Source organism: Zalophus californianus, chromosome 3 (genome assembly GCF_009762305.2).
Source record: "Zalophus californianus isolate mZalCal1 chromosome 3, mZalCal1.pri.v2, whole genome shotgun sequence".
Classification (NCBI taxonomy): domain Eukaryota; kingdom Metazoa; phylum Chordata; class Mammalia; order Carnivora; family Otariidae; genus Zalophus; species Zalophus californianus.
In genome coordinates, this window is record NC_045597.1 from 113066669 (window position 1) to 113078661 (window position 11993).

Below are 11993 nucleotides of genomic sequence, written 5' to 3' on the forward strand. Positions count from 1 at the left end.
CTCTTGGTGGTTCAGTTGGTCAAGTGTCCAACTCTTGATTTCAGCTCAGGTTGTGATCTCACAGGTTCTGAGATCAAACCCTGCACTGGCTCCGTGTTCAGAGGGAAGTCTGTTTGAGATTCTCTCCTCCCTCTCCCTCTGCCCCTCCCCAGGCTTGTGCACTCTGTCTCTTTCTCTCTCTCTCTCTCTCTCTCCCAAATAAATAAATCTCAAAAATATCCTGGCTCTGCCACTTATTAGAAGTATGCTTTTGGATAAGCCACTCAACCTCTCTTGCTTCAAGTATGTCATCTGAAAATGAGAATCATATACCTAATCCATAGGGTTATCCTGAGGATTAAATGAGTTAATACATGTAAAGCACTTAGAAGACTATCTGCCATGAAACAATAGCTGGCATATACTGACAGAATACTATTACCTCCAATATATATGAGGATATGGGCTGGAGACTTTAGGTAATTTACCAAGATCATATCACTAGAAAGGGGTGGAGATGAGATTCAAATGTTGATCTCTTTACTCCTACATCTTGGTGCCTCTCTCATTGTGTTGTTTTTTTCCCCGGGGCAAGTCCTCTATTGTGAATAGATTTTAATTTAGAGGTTCCTAAAGCTTTTTTATATAGTTTGTCTCATTTGATCTTCACAACTGCTAGAGATAATACCAGCCCTATATATTATCTTTTTTCCTTTTTTTTTTTTTTTTTTACGTGAAAAAACTGAGGCTTAGAGATATTATATAATTTAAACCTGGTGTCACACAGAAAAAGGGAGCAGTGTAGGTTTGGGATTTGGCATTTCTGATTCCTTGGTTAAAATTCTATCTTAAAACATTAAAGAAACAAAGCAGAATGTTTTATCATGATTTTTGCTTCAGCAGCTTTGGGACAAATTAAAAGTCCTAAACTCTGGTGCCAGGAAAAAAAAGAAAGAAAGAAACAAGTTGAAATAAGTGAATGAATTAATTTTATTAACCTACCTTTGTCTCAGTTTCCTCATCTGTATAATAGGAATCACGTGTATATTTCATAGGGCTGTTGTGATTATTAAGTTGATCTATGTAAAGCCCTCAGCACAGTGCCTAGCACATAGTATAAGCTAATTAATTAATTCGAGGTACTAGGCAGAGGAATGAAAGAAACAGGAAAAGGTGACTGCTTCAAAAAGTAAGATCTTGCAGTATTCTAAACATAAAATGTCTAGTGAGAGAATGAGTTTTACCTTTCATCATTGAAAAAAAAGTAAAGAATGAGCTTTACCTTTTCATCATTCATTCTGCAATTCATTTGGAATTTATTTCTGCATGTGATACCATGTAGGGATATTTACTTTTTCCCATATGGTCATCCAATTGACCTAGCATCATTTATTCAAAACACCATCTCTTGGGCGCCTGGGTGGCTCAGTTGGTTAAGCGACTGCTTTCGGCTCAGGTCATGATCCTGGAGTCCCGTGATCGAGTCCCGCATTGGGCTCCCTGCTTGGCAGGGAGTCTGCTTCTCCCTCTGACCCTCTTCCCTCTTGTGCTATCTCTCATTCTCTCTTTCTCAAATAAATAAATAAAATCTTTAAAAAAAAAAAGAAAAAAGAAAACACCATCTCTTCCCCATTGTTGTGTAACAAAGTAATTGTCATCAATTTAGTAGCCTTATATTTGTAGATTTATGTCTGGAACTTTACTTCCCATTCCAGTGCTGTCTATTTGACCAATACCCCACTGTGTGATTTCATGTAGATTTATCAAAGATTTTAATGTCTGACAAAGTAAGTTCACCAATTTTGTCATATTCTTCAATATTGTCTTGAATATTTTTTACAATTTTTATTTCCATAATAAATTTTATAGTCAGCTTATTTTTCACACAGTCCTCCCAAAATTCTTTTTGGCCTGTCACCAAATTTGTGGGAATTGACATCTCTACAGTACTGAGTCTTCCTATCCATGAAAAGTACATAACAATAAAATTGTATATCCTTTATTTAAGTTCTCTTCAATTTATCTCGTAATTATTTTGTGTTTTTATGTCCACTAGACTTATCCATATATATTTTATGTTTTGTATACAGTATTGCATTTTTTAAAAATTTGATTATTGACAGCAAATAGAAAAATAACAGAACTTTGTACAGGGACTTGTGTGCAGCAATATTGCTAAACTTACATTTTAAAGATATTCATTTATAGGTTCTTTTGCATTTTTCCACACACATAATCATGTCATCTATTAATTATAACATCCTTTCATCTTCCTCCTGTCTTTTCTTTTCTCATTCTCAATTGCCAAGAAATAGTTTTCAGTTTTAACCACTGAATTCAATGTTTGTTTTTTTTTAAAGATTTTATTTATTTATTTGAGAGAGAATGAGATAGAGAGAGCATGAGAGGGGGTAGGGTCAGAGGGAGAACAGACTCCCTGCTGAGCAGGGAGCCCAAAGCGGGACTCAATCCCAGGAGCCCAGGATCATGACCTGAGCTGAAGGCAGTCACTTAACCAACTGAGCCACCCAGGCGCCCCACTGAATTCAATGTTTGCTGTAGGTTTTTTATAGCTACAATTTATCAGATTAATGAAGTTACGTTCTATTCCTAATTACTAAATTTTATCATGAAGATGTGCTGACTTTTGTCAAGTAGTTTTTCTGCTCCTATTGAAATAGTTATTTTTTTCCCCTCATAATGTGTACTTAATACCACTTGACTACTGAAAATTTAACTATCTTTGCCTGAAATAAAAATCCTATTTGGTAATGATTTGAATTACATTACTAAGGATTTTTATATCTTTTATAAGAAATATTATTTTGAAATTTTCAATTTTATTTGGTATTTTCTTTGACGGACTTTGGAATCAGTTCATGCTGACCTTATAAAGGGTCAGAAAATGTTCCTGATTTTCAAGTAAAGAATGTAAGATTTGAATATTTCTTTAAATATTTGAAAGAATACACTGGTGAAGCCTTCAGTATCTGATATTTTCTTCGTGAAATGAATTAAAGAAGGCACCCAACTTCTTTAACAAATAATAGACCATTTCAGGTATTTATTTTTTTGTCAGTTTTGCTAAGTCCCTCTCCAAGAAATTTATCCATTCCTTCCAAATTATGGCTTTTTTTCATAATTCCCCCTACTATCTTTTTGATATTGACAGGACTATTGATATGTCTCTTTTTAAAAAATTCCTGATATTGGTAATTTATGATTTCTCTTTTTCTTGGATCTTTCTTGCTGAAGTTAAGCAAACTTTTAAATCTTTATTTTCCAGGGGCGCCTGTGTGGCTCAGTTGGTTAAGCGACTGCCTTCGGCTCAGGTCATGATCCTGGAGTCCCGGGATCGAGTCCCACATCGGGCTTCCTGCTCAGCAGGGAGTCTGCTTCTCCCTCTGACCCTCTTCCCTCTCGTGCTCTCTATCTCTCATTCTCTCTCTCTCAAATAAATAAAATCTTAAAAAAAATAAATCTTTATTTTCCATTTCATTTCATTGAATTGTTACTTTTATCTTTATATTATTCCTTTCTTCTATTTTCCTTAGGTTTGCTTTGCTTTCCATTATTGTTCTTTGTTTCTTTCCTTTTGGTTCCTAAGATAGAACTTACATCATTGATTGTTCAGCCTTTCTTCTTTTCTCACATATACAAATAAGGCTATGCATTTCTATTTATTACTGCTTTTAATTCAGCCCACATATTACCATTGAATTTTAAATATTTTCTAGTTCTGTTTTGACTTTTTGATCCATGGATTATTTTAAAATATACTCCAGCCCCTGAATTTTCTTTATTTATCCACTTCCTATTGATTTCTAGGTTAATTCCATTAGATCAGAGAGTATTCATTAAATAATATGTATCTGAAAAATATTGAGGCTTTCCTTTTGGTACAGGTTATGGCCAATTTTGCTAAAAATCCCATGGACATCTGAAGAGATTGTAAATTCTTCTATTGTTGGATATAATATTCTATCCTTGTCAACTGCATATACATGTTTTCATTATTGTGTTTTCAGATATTCCCTATTTTACTGGGTTTTTAGTCTACGTTTTATATTAGCTTTTGAAAAAGTTGAGTTAGTGCTTCCCATTACGATTGCATCCTTGATTATTCTTCTCTTTTAATTCTATTAGTTTGATTAATATATCTTAAATCTATGTTATTGGATGCATACACATTAATGATTTTATGGTTGTAATATCATTGCATTGGAATGATGCCTCAATCATTATGAAATTTCCTTCTTTATCTACCAATAATTCTTTCTTTAAAGTCCACTTTGTTGGTCCTGTAGGATAGCTAAACCTGCCTTCTTTGGGTTAATATATGAATGGCATAGTTTCTTTCTTCCCTTTACTTTCAATTTCTTTGTAGCCTTATATTGACAATATGAATTTTATAAGCAATAAATAATTCTGTTTGGTTTGCATTCAATGTTAAAATCTGCTTAGACTATTTATTTTTACTATGTTTTTTAAAATTTTTAATTTTTTTAATTTTTATGGTCTTATTTATTTTAGAAAAAGAGAGAGAGAATGCACAAGGTGAGGAGGAGCAGATGGAGAGGGAGAAGCAGACTCCCCAGGGAGCACGGCATGAGTAGGTGCTGCAGGCTGGATGCAGGGCCCCATGTGGGGCCAAAGCAGGGCCTGATCCCTGGACCCTGAGATCATGACCTGAGCCAAAGTCAGACACTAAACCGACTGAGCCACCCAGTTGCCCCTTACTTTTACTATGGTTTATGACAGTTTTATCTACCATCTCACTATTTGTTTTCTATTTGACCCATCTGTTTTATATTTTTCCCTCCATTTGGATTTAAATATTTTTAAGTTTTATTTCGTATAATTGATATAAAAAAACTGTACATACTGTAATTTGATGTTTTCATGTATGCATACACTTGGGAAATTGGCACTACATTCAACCTAATCCTTCACTCCTGCCCCCTCTTGCTTCTTTCCCTCCTCTCTCTGCTTTAGCAACTACTCATATGATTTCTGTCATAATATGTTTGTATTTCCTAGCATTTTATACATACGTGTTTTGTTTTGCTTCTTTTCCTCATGATAATTATTTTGCTATTCATCAATACTGTAATAATATGTACCAACATATTCCTTTCCATCGCTGTGTAGTATTCCATTGTATGCCATACCACAGTTTATCATGTGTTGATAGGTATGTAGATTTTTTTCCAGTTTTAAAATTCTATGAAGACTTATGTGCAAATTTTTGTATGTACATATGCTTCTTTTCTCTTGGGAAAATGCCTAAGGGTACAATATCTGCATCATATGGTAGATGTATGGTTAGCATTTAAAACATTTCAGAGACTAACAAACTATTGTCCTGTGATTGTCACAGTTTACACTCTTATCAGTAGTGTATGAGATGTCTAATTTTTCCACATCTTTGCCAAAATTTGGTATGATCAGTCTTTTCCATTTTAGCCAGTGTAATACGTGTGCAGTGGTATTTCACTGTAGTTTTAATTTGTATTTCCCTAGTGACCAACAATGTTTAACAATTTTGTGTGTGTGTGTTTGCCATCTGTATAGCTTTAGTGAAGTTTCTGTTCAATTTCCCTCATTTTTATTGAGTTCTTTGTTTTGTTACTGAGTTGAAAAGTCTTTATATACTATAAATAAAAGTGATTTTTAAATATGTGGGTTTTTTTTTTTTTTTTTTAAGGATTTTATTTATTCATTTGAGACACAGAGATACAGAGAAAGAGAAGAGAAAGCATGAGCAGGGGGAGAGGCAGAGGGAGAGGGAGAAGCAGGCTCCTTGCTGAGCCAGGAGCCCGATGTGGGGCTCGATCCCAGGACCCTGGGATCTGAACTGAGCCGAAGGCAGACGCTTAACCATCTGAGCCACCCAGGCGCCCCTAAATATGTGGGTTTTTAAATATTTTCTCACAGTCCGTGACTTGCCTCTTTACTGTATTAGCAAAGTTTTTTGGTAATACACAATTTATCACTTTGTTCTGTTACGATGATGTCATCTCTAATACATCTTTGCCTAACAAAAAATTCACAAGTTTATTCTCCTATTTTCTTTTACTAGAAGTTGTATAGTTTTAGGTTTTCTATTAAAGCTGCAATCCATTTTCAGTTAGTTTTTGCATATGTTATGAGGTATAGATGGAAGTTCTTTTTTTTTCTTTCTTCCTTTTTCTTTTATTTCTGAATATAGGTATCTAATTATCCTGGCACGTTTGGTGAAGAGACCATTCTTTCTAGACTATGCTAATTCCTCTGTGCTTCCATATACATTTAAAACAATTTGTGAATCCCTAAAAAGAAAAATATTGTAGGGTTTAGAGTATAGGTCTTCCGAATATTTTTTAAATTCATTCCTAAATATTTTCTATTTTCTTATTTATTTTAAAATATTTATTTATATTAGAGAGAGCGCCCATGTGCTGGTGAGAGTTGGGGGAGGGTCAGAAGGAGAAGGAGAGAGAGAAACTCCAGTAGACTCCCCACTGAGCATGCAGCATGAAACCTGAACCCCCAGATCAATCTCCAGACCCTGATATCACGACCTGAGCTGAAACCAAGTGTCAGACACTCCAACTGAGCCACCCAGGTGCCCCAATTTTTTATATTTTATATTAATGTAAATGGTATTGCTTTATACATTTCAATTTTCATTTGTTTATTCCTAGTCTACAGAAAGACGATTGACATATTGACCTTAAACTAATTGTTTCTGGAACTTTTTGTAGAGATTCTTTAGAAGTTTAGACAATTTTATGATCTTCAAATAAAGACAGATTTATTTTACTTTATTTTTTTTGCACCTAGGCTTAGAGTTTTCTTTATGGAACAGTTTTAAACTCTGAATTAGATATCCTTATTCGAATTGTCAAGGAGCTTCTGCTTCTACAAAGATTGCTTCTGTCTTATCAAATCCTTGAGAATGCAGGTTGCTGTTTAAGACCCCTCCCACTGTTTCCAGTCTTAAAGAGTTGCTATCTTATGTCCCTTCTTCTTGGGAATCACAGTGTGGCCTAATGTTCAATACCTTAAACCCATTATAAATCCAATCTTTCTTATCCCATCTTGAGACAAAGCAGAGGTATCAAATACTCCCATTATATAGTATCTTCTATTTAAAAGAAACATTTTCTCTATCTCACCTCTCTTCCAAAGCCTCAACTTCACACTGGTTTAAAATAAAACTGAAGGGGAAGAAATCAGAGAGGGAGACAAATCATGAGATTCTGGACTCTGGGAAACAACTGAGGGTTACAGAAGGGAGGGCAGTGGGGGGATGGAGTAGCCACGTGATGGGTATTAAGGAGGGCATATGATGTAATTAATGAGCACTGGGCATTTATGCAACTAATGAATCATTGAACACTACATCAAAAACCAATGATGTACTGGCTAACTGAAAATAAAAAAAATAAAAAATAAAATAAAATAAATCCTTTAAACATTATTTGTTTTCAAATCGAATTTATATAAAGTATCATCGTCCCATCTAACATTTTATATATATATATATATATATATATATATGTGTATATATATATATATATATATATGTGTATATATATATATATATATATATATATATATATATATATATAGTTTCATTCTTAACTATAAGAATGATTCCATGGTATTACCAGGTGGTAGCCTGATGCAAAAAAATATGTTGTACAATTTTGGGGAGTGTTGTATGTTTAAATCTGGTATTCGTGCTCAGTTTCCACGCCTATCCTTTCTGCATTTCAGGCAACAATGTAAGTAAAAGTGATATCTAAAAATATAGCCTATTCCATTGTTGGGAGCAACCGACTGAAATCAGGTAATAGTTATTATTCTGTCAAGATATTCACATGTCACTGGATGAAAAATATTTCTTCTTCAGTCTTCTATCTTATTCCAATCTGATATCAGTCATGGGAGATATCAAGTCCTCGTCAAAAAGATTTTTAAAATCTGTAACTAGCAAGAGATACAAATCTTGTTCTCCATTGATGTCACTGGTTCTCAGAATCAAAGTTCAGCATAATTAAGAAAAAATTAAGAAAAAAATTCATCTCAGCCTCTTAGAAAATATATAAATATTAACATGGCTAATTATGAAAAAATATTGATATGGGCTGATGTGCAATATGTGGTGAATTCTGGGAAGCAGAAGCTGGTTTAGAAGTCACAATATCTCAGTTCCTGACCTAACATGACTTTGAACAGGTTGTTTGGCATTGAGTGCACTGAAACCTCTATAAACCTTAGTGAGTCTTCCTACAAAAGAGAAAAATTCTGTTTTATGATGGTCATATAAGAGACTGAATCTTAAAAGACAACTATGAAAACTATAAAGAAAAATATTAAGTTAATATCGATATTACTGGCTATAATTTGCCATCTGAATTATGGTCCTGATTTTCATCCACTTTATATCATGGATATAAGAATAAGATAAATGTGATCTAGCCATTAGAAACAAAGAAATTAAAATATGTTACAACTCAGAAAAAACATGGGCTTGAATACCATCCATATAGTTTAAAAATAGAATCTAAAGGCAGCATTCTCATTAATGACTTTGAGTGATGAAAATATGAGAAAAATTCAGGTGGCTTTGACTTCTGATCAAACATATCTGATACTTCCTAAGCAAGCATAAAATTAGAAGTATTTTGAAGTGAATGGTATATGTAGCAACTGCAATTCACTGTCATTCAACATTAAAATAAACATCAAATTGGGCAAAAAGCTTAGAATACTATATACTGAAATAGGTATATAAATAAGTGAAGATATATAAATAAATAATATGGAAGTTATAACACCTTGTTCCTACTGAATTTTACAGCTTTTAATCCATACATTTTTTCCATTTTATCAATATGTTTTTGAATAAAAGGATTCCATCTTCCAGGGAATATGCTGTCAGTAGAAGACAGAGAGCACCAAAATGGGGTCACAAAAAAAGTGTAGGTCCTGATCCAGGTCCATGTCCTTTCAGTAAGATCCATGAAATCCTTCCTTCCTTAGCAAAGACAAGTCAAATCAAATCACAGAGTCTCCTGCTTCCAATACATAGCAAAATAGAAAAATCAATTTAGATTCAGACAAAACTCACTGACAAAACTGTCTAAAAAGGAAGCACAACCTCATAACATATTCTTTGAACTGGGGTGGCCACAAGGGAGAAACAGAGGTGCTAGTGTATTTAAGTAGGGTCTACTATGTTAAACCCTATTCACAGGAATAATGGCAGGAAAAGGAAGTAAACTGACAAATATCTTGGTATTCTTAAGAACCCAGTTTTGAGAGGAAAAAAATATATAGGAATAAGAAAGGAGCATACAGAGGTAAATTCTTAAGTCTAAGAAATAATCTCAAAAGTAAAATCCCCAACTTAAGAACACATTTTATTAGATGTGGGACTTTCCAAAGGGCTTATCATTTCTATCTTTATAGACTCCAAGGTAAATAAAACAGTAAGCAAAAATGATTAGAAAAATAAAAAAATAATTATTTTCAGGGGTGTGGTAGTTTGAAAATATGTCCATAAATTCTTAGATGTTCCTTCCTTTGGTAGAGCTTAGTTCTCTTCTCCCTGAAGCAGTTATCTTATGCCTGAGTCTCATTAACTGTATGTATATTGGGGGCACATTATTCTTGTTATTTTACAGATCTTCAGATCAAAAGAAGCTAACCTTGAGAAATTACTTAGCTATTACATCCAAGGGGGACTCATCTTTTGGATCTAATTTAGGTGTCACCATCCTGGACTTCGAGATGAAAACTGGGTGGTCTTATGGAAGCTAAGTGCATTTCACATGTGGAAAGAATGTAAATAATTGAAGGTCAGAAGGCTATGGTGGTTGTAAATTATGTATACTAATTATTTGATTTTCCTCCCTTTGTTAGAACCTAATTCCCTCTCCCTTGAATATGAGCTACATATAATGCTTACTTTTCATAGACTCCGACAGAAATGAGGAAGCATGACTCCCAGTATAGATCAGAGACGCTTCAAAACTTGCATATTACTCTCTTTCAGATAATCATTTAGAGAAAACTATTTGCCATAAAGTGACATCACTCTATCAGTACTGTGAAGATGTCCATGCTGAGAGAAACTGAAGTCTCTGGCCAACAGCCAGAAAGAAACTGAAGCCTCCTGCCAACAACCATTTAAATGAGTTTGGAAGCTGATTCCATGGCTCCAGTCAAGACTTCAGCTGCTCACCAGCCTGAATAAAGAACCTCATTACTCACTGGGCATTGGTAAAATACTCAGAAGATTTGTGTCTTAGTAGAATGAAAAAACTAGCCCTAATATTATGCTACCACTTAGCAAGGCTTAAAAGTAATACCTGAAGATTCAAACTAATTCCAAGTAACTTAACCGTGTTCCAGAACAAAGCTCAGAAATATTTATAGGAGTGCAAAAATAAAACCCAGTAACATTAAACTGATGATGTCTAAAATCTAATAAAATTATTAGATGGCCAAAGAACCAGTTATCTATAATCCATAACACAGGAAAACTCAATTAATCAAAATAATGAAATGATACATATGATAGAATTAGTACACAAAGACATTAAAGTGGTTATTATAACTATTTGATAAATTCAAGAAGTTAGAGGACACACAGGTCATATTAAATATAGACATGGAAGATTAAAATAAAAGACCCATATCAAACTTCTAGAAGTGAAAACTGATCTTTTTTTTTTTTTCAGGAAGTTCTGGAATCTTGAAGAGAGAGCTGTTAATATAGGCATTCATTTGGGGTAGGAGGGTCGATGAATGAATGAATGAATGAATGAATGAATGAAAACACAACTGCTCAAATCCTTGGCGATGCAGCAAAGGCGGTCCTAAGAGGGAAGTATATAGTAATGCAAGCTTTTCTCAAGAAATAAGAAAGGTCTCAAATACACAACCTAACCTTAAATCTAAAGGATCTGGAGAAAGAATATCAACTAAAACCTAAACCCAGCAGGAGAAGAGAATTAATAAAGATTAGAGTAGAAATCAATGAAATAGAAACCAAAAGAACAGTAAAACAGATCGACCAACTAGGAGCTGGTTCTTTGAAAGAATTAACAAGATTGATAAACCCCTGGCCAGACTTATCAAAAAGAAAAGAGGAAGGACCCAAAAAAAATCATGAATGAAAGAGGAGAGATCACAAACAACACCAAAGAAATACAATTATAAGAACGTATTATGAGCAACTATATGCCAACAAATTAGGCAATCTGGAAGAAATGGATGCATTCCTAGAGACGTATAAACTACCAAAACTGAAACAGGAAGAAACAGAAAAACTGACAGACCCATAAGCAGCAAGGAAATTGAAGCAGTGATCAAAAATCTCCCAACAAACAAGAGTCTAGGGTGGAATGGTTTCCCAGGGGAATTCTACCAAATATTTAAAGAGGAATTAATACCTATTCTTCTGAAACTGTTCCAAAAAATACAAATGGAAGGAAAATTTCTAAATTCATTTTATGAGGCCAGCATTACCTTGATCCCAAAACCAGACAAAGACCCCATCAAAAAGGAGATTTATAGACCAATATCCCTGATGAATATGGATGCCAAAATTCTCACCAAGATACTAGCCAATAGGATCCAACAGTACCTTAAAAGGATTATACAGCATTACCAAGTGGCATTTATTCCTAGGCTGCAAGAGTGGTTCAATATCCACAAATCAATCAACGTGATACACCACATTAATAAAAGAAAGGACAAGAACTATATGATCCCCTCAACAGATGCAGAAAAACATTTGCCAAAGTACAGCATTCTTCCTTGATTAAAATTCTTCACAGTGTAGGGATAGATGGAACATACCTCAATATCGTAAAAGCCATATACGAAAAGCCCACAGCCGATATCATTCTCAATGGGGAAAAACTGAGAGCTTTTCCCCTAAGTTCAGGAACATGGCAGGAATGTCCACTCTTACCACTGCTGTTCAACATAGCACTAGAAGTCCTAGCCTCAGC